Here is a 15,046-nt window from a genome sequence, read left to right as displayed (position 1 = left end):
AAGTTTCAGTCTGCCCCTGATGGGCGGTGCCTCCCAGTTAGGCTGCTCGGGGGTCAGGAGTCAGGGACCCACTTGAGGAGGCAGTCTGCCCGTTCTCAGATCTCCAGCTGCGTGCTGGGAGAACCACTGCTCTCTTCAAAGCTCAGACGGAAATGCAGAAATCACCCGTCTTCTGCATCGCTCACGCTGGGAGCTGTAGACCGGAGCTGTTCCTATTCAGCCATCTTGGCTCCTCCCTCGCTGTTACAACCTCTAAAGGAATTATTTGGGGATATATATCAGATTAAATGAAAATTAAGATAAAACTTGCCAGATACAAAAAGAAAACTATTGCATTATTTTACATATATGTAGAATTTTTTAAAAAGTCAAATATACAGAAATAGAGCATAAAATAGTGATTACCAGAGGTAGGGTGGGTGGAGGAAATGGGGAGATGTACCTCAAGGGATACCAAGTAGCAAATATGTAGGATGAACAGGTCTGGAGATCTAATGCCCAACCTGCCAACTATAGCTAATATCAGGGCATTGTAGGCCAGGCATGACGGCTCATGCCTGTTATCCCAGCACTTTGGGAGGCCGAAGTGGGCAGATCACTTAAGGCCAAGGAGTTCGAGACCAGCCTGAACAGCATGGTGAAACCCTGTCTCTACAAAAATTAGCCAAATGTGGTGCCCGTGCCTGTAGTCCCAGCTACTCGCAAGGCTCAGGTGAGAGGATCTCTTGAGCCTGGGAGGTGGAGGTTGCAGTGAGCCAAGATCGCGCCACTACACTCCAGCCTGGGCGACAGAGTGAGACCTTGTCTCAAAAAAATAAATTAAAAAAATAATAAAAATGGTGTATTGTATTCAGGATTTTTGCTAAATGAGTAAATTATAACTGCTCTTGCAATGAGGGGTTGGGAGTGGGAAGGGAAGCAGGTAACCATGTGAGATGATGGAGGTGTTAATTTGTTTCACTGTAATAACCATTTTACTCACAGCATCATGTTGTATACCTTAAAATATATTTTAAAAATTAAATTAAAAAAAGAAAATTAAGATAAAGCTTTACATTTTTAAAAAATTTAAAATTAAGATAATGGTAGGCAAAGGTGTATTAACTAAATCCAAAATGAAAGAATTCTGATATCTTGATCTTACTATCGGACAGAATTGAATTTGGGAGAGAAAAATATTAAATAAGACAACAACGTTTTTTGTTACTTAAAGATTATAGGCGAAGTGCTACGGCGTATGCCTATAATCCCAGTACTTTGGGAGTCCAAGGCAGGAGAATCACTTGAGGCCAGGAGTTCAAGATCAGACTGAGTAACAGTGAGAACCCCTCTAAAACAATTATTTCAATATTAGCCAGGTGTGATGACATGCACCTGTAGTCCCAGCTACTTGGGAGGCTGAGGCGGAGAGGTAGCTTGAGCCCAAGAGTTCAAGGTTATAGTGAACTATGATTGCACCATTGCATCCAGTCTGGGTGACTGAGCGAGTCTCTGTTTTTTAAAACTCTGTCTCTGTTTTTTAAAACAAGATTATAATTCACAATTAAGATATAACTTTCCTTAAAAGTCATGTAGAAAAAGAACATCAAAATGTAAAAAGCAAAAACTATATCAATATAAGAAAAAATAGGCTGGGCACGGTGGCTCACGCCTGTAATCCCAGCACTTTGGGAGGCTGAGGCGGGCAGATCACGTCAGGAGTTCGAGACCAGCCTGGCCAACATGGTGAAACCCTGTCTCTACTAAAAATACAGAAATTAGCTGGGTGTGGTGGTGCACACCTATAATCCCAGCTACTCGGGAGGCTGAGGCAGGAGAGTCACTTGAACCCGGGAGGTGGATGTTGCAGTGAGCCAAGATCATGCCGCTGCACTCCAGCCTGGACAACAGAGCAAGACTCCATCTCAGAAAAAAAAGAAAAAATAGGCAAAAACTCACTGTTAGTAGGAATCTGTGACTGACCTCTTTTAGTCCATGACATATCAAGAAGTCAGAAAATAAGTATTAGTACAAAATACCTAGATAACAGAATTACTAAGGCCAACCTTACAGAGATATACAAAATCCTATTCTATTCCAAGAAAAAGTGCACCTTCTTTTCAAGTGTCTGAAACTGTCCAAAAATTTACAACATATAACCTAGAAAGCCTCAAAAAAAGTCCAAAAAGTAGACATAGCAAACTTTTCTTATCACAAGACTTGAAAACTATGAAACAAAAAGACCTATTAGAAAAAAACTCAGCGTATCACTGACAAATAGCTTCTTTCTTAAACAAATCTTATGTTAAATAGAAAATCAAATTCAAAATTTCAAAATATCTAGAAAACAGTAATAAAAATACCATATGCTAGAAATTATGGTACTTTGCAAAAGCAGGGCTCAACAATCCATAAAAGTAGGAGGGAAAAAAAGGGACAGGCAAATAGAAGAGATAAAATAGAACTAAACAGCTGAGTGTGGCAGTATGTGCCTATATTCCCAGGTACTTGGGAGGCTGAAGTGAGAGGATCGCTTGAGCCCAGGAGCCCAGGAGTCCAGCCTGGGCAACATAAGGAGACCCTTGTCTCTTAAAAAAAAAAAAAAAGAAAAGAAAAGAAAGAGGGGGGCGGGCGTGGTGGCTCATGCCTGTAATCCCAGCACTTTGGGAGGCTGAGGCGGGCAGATCACAAGGTCAGGAGTTCGAGACCAGCCTGGCCAACATAGTGAAACCCCATTTCTACTAAAAATACAAAAAATAATTAGCTGGGCATGGCGGCAGGCACCTGTAATCCCAGCTACTCGGGAGGCTGAGGCAGGAGAATCTCTTGAACCCAGGAGGCGGAGGTTGCAGTGAGCCAAGATTGTACCATTGCACTCTAGCCAGGGCAACAGTGTGAGACTCCAGCTCAAAAGAAAAAAAAAAGGTAGAAATACACAAAATAAGAAATGAAAACATTCAGATATAAAAAGAAAAATTAATAAATCTAAGCACATTATCTTGATCAACTATGCAAATTATTTTGAAAATGTGAATGAAATAGTAATTTTCCATGGATAAATACTAAATATTCCATTGCATATTGTCAGAATGGATTTATTAAAAAACAGAACAAAATGTATGTTGCTTATAAGAGACATTTTCAAAAAACACAGGAAGTTTGAGAATTAAAGGACAGAAAAAGAAATGCCATGTGAACACTAATCAATATAAAGCTGGAATAATTTTGCTAAAGCAGACAAAACACTTCAAGGCAAGAAGGATTACCCATTCTGTGTCAACCTCATTTTTTATATCATTATTCATCTCTCATATGTGTCTATCTGGTCTCCCCAGCCATAATCTGGTAACCTATCTCATCACACTCCTTTCTACCCAGTGTTTTGCCCACAGGAAATGCTCAGTATATGCCAATAGTCCTGGGTGTCTCTGCAGATAAGTTGTGTATTATCAAAATGCCTGACTTTATTCTCTGTTCAAAGCTTCTCTGTATCAGGTGGGTATGATTTTGAAAACTGTCAATGTTAAATGTTTAACATATTCCTCAGAACCACTGCTGAGGAATGTCCTGCAGAGGACAGTCTAGAACTCAAATGAAAGACGTGAGGAAGAAATCATTATCCCTGTGAGCCATAGAGGTGTTTGCTTTCTATGGACAACCAGAATGCAGAAAACCTCACTATCAGGCAGAGGACAATCTGATAATGAAATGTGCTCTACAGAATATGGGAGAAACTGTGGCCAGGAGTGGCGGCTGAGAACCATGTAGGAAGGGGAAGAATGAAAGGAAACTAGTTTTAGAAATGAACATGGATTCTAAATTTTCTCCAATACTTTTCTATAATCTCCTCTCATTTTATTTTTCTCAGCCCATTACCATCCTAAGTTCCATGACAATATTTTTTTCTAGAACTCCCTCCTCTATTCCATAGAATACCTTTCAACATACACTAACCAGAATAACCTCTCTCCCTTCTAAACAATCCCTTTCCAGCACTTGTCAAATTTCAGTAAGATGATAGACAGAGAAAACAATAAGGAGACATAAGTGGTTAAAATTTAAAAGAAAAAAAGCAAGCAGCACTTACCTGCATATTATGTCACTTGGGTCCTGGAAAAAAACAGAACACAGACACTGTCATAAAAATAGTTCTCAGGAGCCATCATCATTCTCTACTGTGGGATCATTGAGAAATGGGTATACACCAGGACTGAACAGAGAATTATTCTGATGGACCCGGACCTGTCTCCCCTCTGCTGCAGTTTCTTTTATTCTTTTCTTTTCTTGTTTTTTTATTTTATTTTATTTTATTTTATTTTATTTTTCATTTGAGATGGAGTCTCACTCTGTCACCCAGGATGGAGTGCAGTGGTGTGATCTTGGCTCACTGCAACCTCTGTCTCCCGGGTTCAAGCGATTCTCCTGCCTCAGCCTCCAGAGTAGCTGAGATTACAGGCACCTGCCACCATGTCCAGCTAATTTTTGTATTTTTAGTAGAGATGGGATTTCACTATGTTGGCCAGGATGGTCTCGAACTCCTGACCTCGTTATCTGCCTGCCTCAGCCTCCCAAAGTGCTGGGATTATAGGCATGAGCCACTACTCCCAGCCTGCAGTTTCTTTTTTTTTTTGAGATGGAGTCTGGCTCTGTCACCCAGGCTGGAGTGTAGTGGCACAATCTCGGCTCACTGCAAACTCCGCCTCCCGGGTTCACGCCATTCTCCTGACTCAGCCTCCGGAGTAGCTGGGACTACAGGCGCCCACCACCACACCCGGCTACGTTTTTTGTATTTTTTAGTAGAGACGCGGTTTCACTGTGTTAGCCAGGATGGTCTCGATCTCCTGACCTCATGATCTGCCTGCCTTGGCCTCCCAAAGTGCTGGGATTACAGGAGTGAGCCACCGTGCCCGGCCTGCAGTTTTAATTTATAAGGACAAATGCTTCCCCTTCATGTCTTTCATTTGAGTTCTAGACTATCCTCTCCAGAAACCTTTCTTGATTTATAGACAGATAAAAATCTGTTAAGAATCCCATTGTCTATTCAGTTAAGGCTCAAATTTCAGCCTGCTTTGGAAGGCCTCAACTCAGTTGGCCCCGTCATACTTTTCACTTCTCCCTCACTTAATCTGACTCTTCCAGAAAGGTAGCTACCTTCATTCTATGTCCCCTTCTTATCAGTCTTCCTACTCCTATCTTCCCCAGCACCTATGCCCACCTGCCAACACATATACCAAGTTTATTATTACATTCATTTATCTAATTGTAACTAATGTGTCCCCACCCCCTACCAAGTGGAATGTTTAGCTCCTTTCTGACAATCTAAATCTTACTTAGCTGGGCGTGGTGATGGGTGCCTGTAGTCCCAGCTACTCAGGAGGCTGAGGCAGGAGAATCACTTGAACCCAGGAGGTGAAGGTTGCAGTGAGTTGAGATCGCGCCACTGCACTCCAGCCTGGGTGACAGAGGGAGATGCCATCTCAAATAAATAAATAAATATAAAATAAAATAAATCTTTACGTTTCCTTCAAGGCCAACATCAAAAGCCTCTTCTTTGAAGGCTTCTCTGACTGAACACTAGCTGTTTCCAGAATTCTTGTGGCATCCAATCTGACTGGAAGATTTAACATCAGATTATTTGTTGTAATTATAAATGTACAGATCTTAATATTCCATTATATGGTCTGTGCATATTATAGACCCCTGCCCACTGCACTTTGGGGCTTAAAACCTATTGGTTGGCTAATTCAGTTATTAAAGAATTCAGTAAATGAGAATAACACCTTGTCTCTCTTGACTCTTGGTCCAAATCTCTTGCAAATAGGCCACACCATAGTCATAGAGCAAGAGGACTCAGATACAGTTTGGTTGGTCCTTTACCTTCAAAAGTTCAAGTGCTGGCTGCCGAGACTTCTCCAACTCAGTGATCAGGGTCCCAAGCTGGACCACCTCCTCAGAATCCTTGATGACACGGCTGTTCCTCCTTTTGGTGAGTTCTTGCTCTAGCCCTACCAGCTGCTCCAACAGGTACTGTTCCCTTTCTCTGAAAAACTGATGGTCCTATTCAAACACTGATACAATGTCTTGCCTGTGGTTCTGAAATGTTGTCTACAGTAAATGCAGAAAGAGAAAAGTGACATTTTTGAGAGGCTAGGAAACACCAGAACATGTGTGAGATCTCCTGAGGATGAGTTCAGAACAGAAATCTCTTTGATCACTCTCCCCCTCCCCATTCCTCAATACTCCCCCCACACACATACCCCTTCCTCTCCCTAACGTATGCCCCGCTACTACCTACACACACACCCCTGCCCTACACACATACACATATTCATACAGAACATTTACTAGAGACCTCTCTTACCACCAGGGCCTGAATCTCATCTTCTCCCATAGATTGAGAATTCTGAATCCTATCCTTGTATCCCTTCAGAATCTTCCGATGGTTCAGAATTTTGCCCTATGAAAATAAACATGGATAGTCTCGGGCTGGGCGCGGTGGCTCATGCCTGTAATCCCAGTACTTTGGGAGGTCGAGGCAGGTGGATTACCTGAGGTCAGGAGTTAAAGACCAGCCTGGCCAACATGGTGAAACCCTGTCTCTACTAAAAAATACAAAAATTAGCTGGGCATGGTGGTGAGCGCCTGTAATTCCAACTACTTGGGAGGCTGAGGCAGGAGAATCAGTTGAACCTTGGAGGCGGAGGTTGCAGTGAGTCGGGATCGCGCCACTGCACTCCAGCCTGGGCAACAAGAGCAAAACTCTGTCTCAAGGAAAAAAAAAAAAAGAAAAAGAAAAAGAAAATAAACATGGATAGTCTCAAGATCAAGATGAAAACGACCTCAATGAAAAAAGGGAGATGCAAAGTGATTCCAGAGTGAAATCAAACCGCATTTGACCATGTGTAGTTTAATAATGGTCGTGTGGAACAATTTCCATTCTAGTTAATAAGGAAGATACATTGAGTGATACAATGGCCTAGAGCAATTTCTTAGAAGTAAGACAAAATAATATCGTATTATAATTACAACTGACAAGACTTATGGTATAGTTTCTAATTTATATTTACACTATCCTTTTCTACCAAAAATACAGACAATTAAAATTAAAATTAATTAATAAAACAAAAATAGAAGGTGGGTGCAGTGGTATGTGCCTGTAGTCCCAGCTATTTGGGAAAATAAGGGTGAAGTATCTCTTGAGCCCAAGTCTTTGAGGGCATACCTTGGCAACATAGTGAGACCCTGTCTCGTAAAAAGAAAAAAAAAAAAAAGAAACAAAAAAATTAACACAAAAAGTCAAGGAAAGTATATATGCCAACTTCAAATAATAATAATAATAACTATTATTATTATTATTGTAGAGATGGGGTCTTGCTATAGCCCAGGCTGGTCTCCTGATCTCAAGCTATCCTCCTGCCTTGGCTTCCCAAAGTGTTGGGATTACAGGCATGAGCCACCACACCTGGCAGCAACTCCAGATTATTAAGAGGATGACTAAATTGGCAGGCAAAGAGAAAAGGGAAACAATGAACTGCCTGATGTTTCTTTTTTCTTTTCTTTTTTTTTTTTTTTTGAGACAAAGTCTCACACTGCTGCCCAGGCTGGAGTGCAATGGCACAATCTTGGCTCACTGCAAGCTCCGCTTCCCGGGTTCAAGCGATTCTCTTGCCTCAGCCTCCCAAGTAGCTGGGATTACAGGTGCATGCCACCACGCCTGGCTAATTTTTGAATTTTGGTAGAGATGAGGTTTTGCCATGTTGGCCAGGCTGGTCTTGAGTCCCTGACATCAAGTGATTCACCTGCCTTAGCCTCCCAAAGCGCTAGGATTACAGGTGTGAGCCACCAAGCCTGGCCTGATGTTTCTTTAGCAGACAAGAAGAAACATACTAGGACCCCAGAGGAAATAATATTTTCCTTGTTAAATTCTGAAAGAAAAATTACATAGATTTTATACAGGCTGAAATATTGTCAAAAAAAAAATTTTTTTTTTGAAATGGAGTCTCGCTCTGTCGCCCAGGCTGGAGTGCAGTGGCGCGATCTCGGCTCACTGCAAGCTCCGCCTCCCGGGTTCACGCCATTCTCCTGCCTCAGCCTCCCGAGTAGCTGGAACTACAGGCGCCCGCCACCACGCCCGGCTAATTTTTTGTATTTTTAGTAGAGACAGGATTTCACTGTGTTTGCCAGGATGGTCTCGATCTCCTGACCCTGTGATCCGCCCGCCTCGGCCTCCAAAAGTGCTGGGATTACAGGCGTGAGCCACCGCACCCGACCTCAAAAATATTTTTATAACAACTGTGTACATACCACTTGAAGCTATATACTACGAGAGCTATCAGGAGTGCTGGTATTCTGTATAGCTGATAAGACTTGATCTGAACCTCAGAGATGAAACCATCAAGGCAATGTGATAGACTTACTTCCATAAAAGATATAAAACCAAACCAGCTTTATTATCCAAATGCAAAAGGTGCTTTTCCAAGAATCTTTCATGCTAAAGAGTTTGAACTGTCTTACACCTCTTAGAAATGCTATTATATTTTTTAAAAGATAAGAAGTGTTGGTGAGGATGTGGAGAAAGGGGAACCCTGATATGCTGTTGGTGGAAATGCAAACTGGTACAGCCATTATAAAAACAGTAAGAAGCTCCTCAAATAATTAAAAACAGAACTACCATATGATCCAGCAATTTCACTTCTGGGTATTTATAGCCCATATACTTCCCATGTTCTTTGCAGCACTATTCACAATAACCAAGATTTAAAAAACCCTAAATGTTCATTGATGGATGAATAAAGAAAATGTGGTATATACATACAATGCAATATTATTCAGCCTTAAAAAGAAGGAAATTCTGCCATTGGTAACAACATGGATGGACCTTGAGAACATTATGCTAAGTGAATATGCCAGACACACACTGTGCGACCTCACTTATATGTGGAATCTAAAACAGTCAAACTTACATAAACAGAGTAGAATGGTGGTTGCCAGGGACTGGTGGGGACGGGGAATGGAGGGTTGATGGTCAAAGTTACAAAGTTTCAGTTATGAAAGATAAAGAAGTTCTAGAGACCTACTATATAGCATAATGCCTATAGCTAAAAACACTGTATTGTATCCTTCAAATTTACTAAAATAATAGATCTTCGGCTAAGTGTTCTTATCACACACACAAAATAATAATAACAATAAAGAGGGTGTGTGGAAAGTTTGGAAAGTGATAGACGTGTTTTTGCTGTGATGATGGTTTCAGAGGTGTATACTTATCAACAAACTCATTAATTGGTATACATTAAATATGTATAGCTTTTACATGTCAATCATACCTCAATAAAGTAATGCAAAAAACCTGCACCTTATCCTGAAGGTACCATAGAACTTTCTGGCTTAAAGAACAGAGCTGGGGTCCAACACGATTCTTAACCGACGAGGCTGTGCAGCCTTTTCTAGGAGAACAGCAGCATGGTGCTTGTGTTCTCGGGACTCCAACGCATCACACACACCATCTGCTGGTCATCCTTTGAAGTATTAATGGAGCTTCTCCAGATGTCGCCTACACAGCTTCTCTGCTTTTTGCTCAGGTGGTCTTTCCTCTCTGGGTTGTCTCTCCTTATCTACCTTCATCCTCCAAATGTTCTCCATCAGGCTGGCCATCTGCCACACATGGCAGATATTTTTTCTTAAAAGCTGTCTTGCACAGAGAACAATGTAATGGTTGCCTAGTAGATTCACAGACCTTAATGATGCAGTGGTAGCAAAAGACATGACCACAGTCAATGGTCACTGGGTCTCTCAAGTAGTCAAGACAGATGGAGCACATTATCTCATCCTCCAGATTTCGCAGAGGGGAGGCAGCAGTTGTGATCACTATGCTCAAGTCCTGCCAAGAGTTCACTCTCAAAGTGAGAAATCATTCTCTAAGAAGACATGAAGAAAACAAAGAAGTTGTGAGTTTAATGAACATCAAAATGGAACCCATGAGAAAATAGTTTTTATGTTCAAACTGCTCCCAACCTTTTTTCTCAAAATCCAGTCCCTTCCAGAGCACTACTCAGAACACGTTCTGGCTTGCAGTGTTAGATGAATGTTAATTTTAGGCAGCTAGCTCTGCTGTAAGCATTTCAAAGGGTGCTCATATATGTAATTTTTTTTTCCCCGCGACGGAGTCTCGTTCTGTCGCCCAGGCTGGAGGGCAGTGGCACGATCTCGGCTCACTGCAAGCTCCACCTCCCGGGTTCACGCCATTCTCCTTCCTCAGCCTCCCAAGTAGCTGGGACTACAGGCGCCAGCCACCTTGCCCGGCTAATTTTTTGTGTTTTGAGTAGAGACGGGGTTTCACCGTGTTAGCCAGGATGGTTTCGATCTCCTGATCTCGTGATCTGCCCGCCTTGGCCTCCCAAAGTGCTAGGATTACCGGTGTGAGCCACCGCGCCCGGCCTCATATATGTAATTAAGTGGGAGTATCCTAGAAGATTTTGGACAACTAATTTTTCAATAAAGTCTAAAGGATTTGTGCCCACCTCTCAGTAGATCAGCTCAGTAAAATATATTTCCTGTAAATAATTCAAAAGTAGAGAATAAGAATTAACAAAATTTGGGCCTATATCTTAAAACTCATCTGAAAACATGAGAGCTACATATTAGAAACCACTAGGTTTTGGCCGGGCGCGGTGGCTTACGCCTGTAATCCCAGCACTTTGGGAGGCCAAGGCGGGCGGATCACAAAGTCAGGAGATCGAGACCATCCTGGCTAACACGGTGAAACCCCGCCTCTACTAAAAATACAAAAATTAGCCAGGCGTGATGGCCGGCGCCTGTAGTCCTAGGTAGTCGGGAGGCTGAGGCAGGAGAATGGCGTGAACCCGGGAGGCGGAGCTTGCAGTGAGCCGAGATTGTGCCACTGCACTCCAGCCTGGGCGACAGAGCCAGACTCCGTCACAAAAGAAAAGAGAAGAAAAGAAAAGAGAAAAGAAAAGAAAAGAAAAGAATGCACTAGGTTCATCCACAGGTCTGTTATTAATACTCTGCCTGAGAAATCTCTTTATCATGGTTTAAACTAATTTTTTCAAACATGTTTTGAAACATCACAGTAAAAAAGGCACTCATGTCCCAGTCTAATATACATGCATATGCACACACAGACACACACACACAAATTTTGTTGGGTACCATTTTTCTTTATTATTTGTAATATATTCTGATTTTTAAATTACAGTCCGTTTTAAAAATGCTGGTTATAACCTGCAAAATTGGTTTCATGACAGTAGGTATCACCTACACTTTGAAAAACAAATCAAACCACAACTTTATCACTAACAGTGACCTCTACCTACAGATGCAAACTCTGGGGAGCTACCAAGGCCTACTGAACCACCACTTGAATGTACTACTTGCACCGTAAACTCACACATCCAAATCCACTATCTCTCTCATTCTTCCTATTCCTCAGGAACACGTACCAATAGCCACCCCATTATCCAAGCCATTACAGACAACAGTAAGGAGACTTCTCGAAAAATTAAAAGTAGAACTACTATATGATCCATCAATCTCACTAATGGATATATATCCAAAGGAAATGAAATTGGTACGTCAAAGAGATACATGCACTCCCATGTTCACTGCAGCACTATTCACAATAGCCAAGATATGAAATTAACCAAAGTGGCCATCAAAGAATGAATAGATTTTTAAAAATGTGGCGTATGTACACAATGGAATACTTTTCAGCCATAAAAAGAATGAAATCCTGTCATTTGTAACAACATGGATGAACCTAGAGGACACTATATTAAGTAAGCCAAGCAATGGACAAATGGCACATGATTTCACTCATATGTGGAACTGCAAAAGCTGATCTCATAGAAGGGAAGAGGAGAATAGTGGTTACCAGAGACCGAGAAGGAGAGGGAGAAGTGACGATGTACACTCAAGTGAGAATGTACACTGAAAACTATAAAAAATTGCTGAAATTGAAGATCTAAATAAATGGAAAGACATCTTGTGTTGATGGGTAGAAAGACTTAAAATTGTTAAGTTGTCAATAATATCCAAAGTGATCTACAGACTCAATTAATCTCTATCAAAATTCAACAGCCTTTTAAACAGATATGGAAAAGCAGGTCCTTGAATTCATATGGAAATGTTCACAAAAAAACAACAGTGTTTGTAGGAAAAACAGAGTTTTGATAGGCAACTCAAAATCTATTCATCTTCATACTCATAACACTAACAAAACAATAACAATTCAAATAAAAATACTAGCAGAGTTTTTAAAAAGAAAAAAAAAGACTTGTTAAACTCTAAATAGATGAAAGACTTTTTAAAGGGAGAACTAGGCTGAGCGGTGGCTCATGCCTGTAATCCCAGCACTTTGGAAGGCCGAGGTGGGCAGATCACTATGTCCAGAGATCGAGACCATCCTGGCCAAGATGGTGAAACCCCCATCTCTACTAAAAATACAAAAATTAGCTGGGCGTGGTGGTGCGCACCTGTAGTCCCAGCTGCTTGGGAGACTGAGGCAAGAGAATCGCTTGAACCCGGGAGGCAGAGGTTGCAGAGAGCCGAGATCTCACCACTGCATGCCAGCCTGGTGACAGAGCAAGACTCCATCTCAAAAAAATTAAAAAAAGGAGGCTGGGTGCAGTGGCTTATGCCTGTAATCCCAGCACTTTGGGAGGCCGAGGTGGGTTGATCACGAGGTCAGGAGATCAAGACCATCCTGCCTAACACGGTAAAACCCCGTCTCTACTAAAAATACAAAAAATTAGCCAGGCATGGTGGCACGTGCCTGTAGTCCCAGCTACCCAGAAGGCTGAGGCAGGAGGATGGCTTGAACCCGGGAGGCGGAGGTTGAAGTGAGCCGAGATTGCATGACTGCACTCCAGCCTGGGCGACAGAGCGAGCCTCCGTCTCAAAAAAAATAACAACTAAAAGAATGAAAAAATAAAATAAAATAAATAAAGGGGGAACTAAAGATACAAGGGGATAAGGAAAGATGGAAGCTGCTGCTTTATGGAGACCAGGTGGAGGGACATCACCATGAGAAGCTATAGAGGATAAGCAGTTGAAGCTTTGCACAAAATGTAGATGACAAAGACGGGTAGCTCTGGATGGTTATTTTCTGCTTGTTTGTTTTGCACCTGCTTAAAAAAAAACCTGATTTTTTTTTTTTTTCTGCATTGCCACCTTCCTTCTTTCATTAAGAAGCTGCTGTTATGGCTCCAAATAGGACCTTGTGCCATGAAGTGCAATCTGCACTAACACATCTACAAATGCATGTCAATCACACCTAAAGTAGAAAAAGAAAGCTCTTGTGGAATTATTCTAAAGCCTAATGGATTTTTCTTCCCCACTCTTAAGGGGCATCTCAGCAACAAGTTGTTATGGAACTGTGGCAACATCTTAATATTCCCATTCTCAAAATAGTTCAGAAAAAGTGCATGAAAATTGGGGGAACTACTTAGTAAGCACTTCAGGATAGAGAATGTAGCCAAAATGAGTAAAGTGGAGAAGGAGTCATCGGCATTGTGCACAGCATTGTATTCATAGCTTGCTCCCTTAAATCGTGTTTGGGACTTGGCTGCTATTTTGGTACAGCTGCTATTACTCAGTGCAGAACATTAACATATGGGGGAAATTGTATATTACACAATGCAGCTTCCACATTATGCTGACACCATTCCTCTACTTGTCCATTTACTTTAAGAGACACTTATTGATGCAAAGGAGACTGAACAGTGAAGGATCTCACTCAGAATCCTGTCCACAATCTGTCCAGTTTACACCTTCCCCCAAAGAGGTAATCTCTTTTGTTAATTACCTGTGTATCTTCCAATTTTTTCATGATAATATAATAATGACTCTTCATTCCCTCTTTTTTAACACAGAGGTAGCCTGTTATACAACGTTCTTCACCTTATTCTCTCACTTCACAATATATCTTGGAGATCTTACCAAAAGCACACAGAGACCTCCTGCGTTGTGATTAGCTTTTCATTGCATAATATTCCATTGTTCGTGTGTGTGTGAGTGTTTAGTTAGTCTCAAATTGATAGGTGCACGAATTTTCCCAATCTTTTGTTAAGGCAAACAGTATTGAATAAACGTATACATAATATTTTTGCATGTGTGTAATTATATCTGTAGAATGAGTTTCAAAAAATGAAATTGAAGGGTTTAAGGCTGTATTCACAAACAATTTTGAAAGGTATTGATTGCCTAATTGTCCTCCAAAAGATTTGTCCCAAACTGGACTCCTATAACCAATAAATCAAAGTGCTTGTTTCTCCATAGCCTTGTCAACAGAGGGTGTTGCCAAACTTTTAACTTTTTGCCAATCTGACAGGAAAGACATGGTATCTCCTGTAGTTTTTCTTCTTCCTCTGGTAAAAGCAAGGTTAAGTGTTTTTTCATGCATTTAATAACTATTTTTGTTTCCTTTTCTGAGTTTCTTCACAGTTCCCGAGACAGAAAAAAGGAAAAAGGATTTCAGCAGACAGAATTTCAACAACAATTGTCTGTTAAAATTCTTTTTACTTTTTCTTTCAGAGATTGCTAGTCTCTTTCTTCTCAATTTTAAGGTGCATTTTAATTGCTAAAGAGGTCATTTCTTTGGATGTGATATGCATGAAAATATTTCTATAAGTTTTTCATTTGTCTTTTGATTTTTTATGATATTTTCTGCTACTCAGAACTGCTTTTTATTTTATGTAGTTCAGTTTATTAATTTTCTGTCCTATGGCTTTTACGATTTGGAGTTACAGTTAGATAGCCCTCCTCCAAAGTTAGAAAGGAATATTTCCTTTTTTTCATTGAAAACTTTGACCCATTTGGAGTTTATCATGCTATACAGTTGGAATTGTGCCCAACTTTAAATATTATTTCCCATGTAGTTATCCAGTTATCTCAAAAGCGTTTATTGAATGGTCATCTATCTTTTCCACTGATCTGAGATCCCATTTTTATCATCCAGTAAATTACTGTATGCTTGGGTCTATTTCTAGATATCCTTTTATTTTTCATTGATCTGTCTGTTCAACCAACATCACATTCTTTTCATTATTGA

The 15,046-nt window shown here is 40.9% G+C and overlaps 1 long non-coding RNA gene across 1 annotated transcript; it reads left to right on the top strand.

The window, feature by feature from the left end:
• Positions 1-5,800: 5,800 nt before the first annotated feature.
• Positions 5,801-14,098, top strand: LOC134810187 (uncharacterized). The gene is made up of 3 exons (XR_010157667.1): positions 5,801-5,965; positions 13,688-13,780; positions 13,869-14,098. It is a non-coding gene; the product is annotated as an uncharacterized LOC134810187 (long non-coding RNA).
• Positions 14,099-15,046: the final 948 nt, after the last annotated feature.

This window comes from Pan troglodytes, chromosome 5 (assembly GCF_028858775.2).
Source record: "Pan troglodytes isolate AG18354 chromosome 5, NHGRI_mPanTro3-v2.0_pri, whole genome shotgun sequence".
Taxonomy (NCBI): domain Eukaryota; kingdom Metazoa; phylum Chordata; class Mammalia; order Primates; family Hominidae; genus Pan; species Pan troglodytes.
Note: the sequence above shows the minus strand (reverse complement) of the source record. Positions and strands in the feature narration are given on the sequence as shown.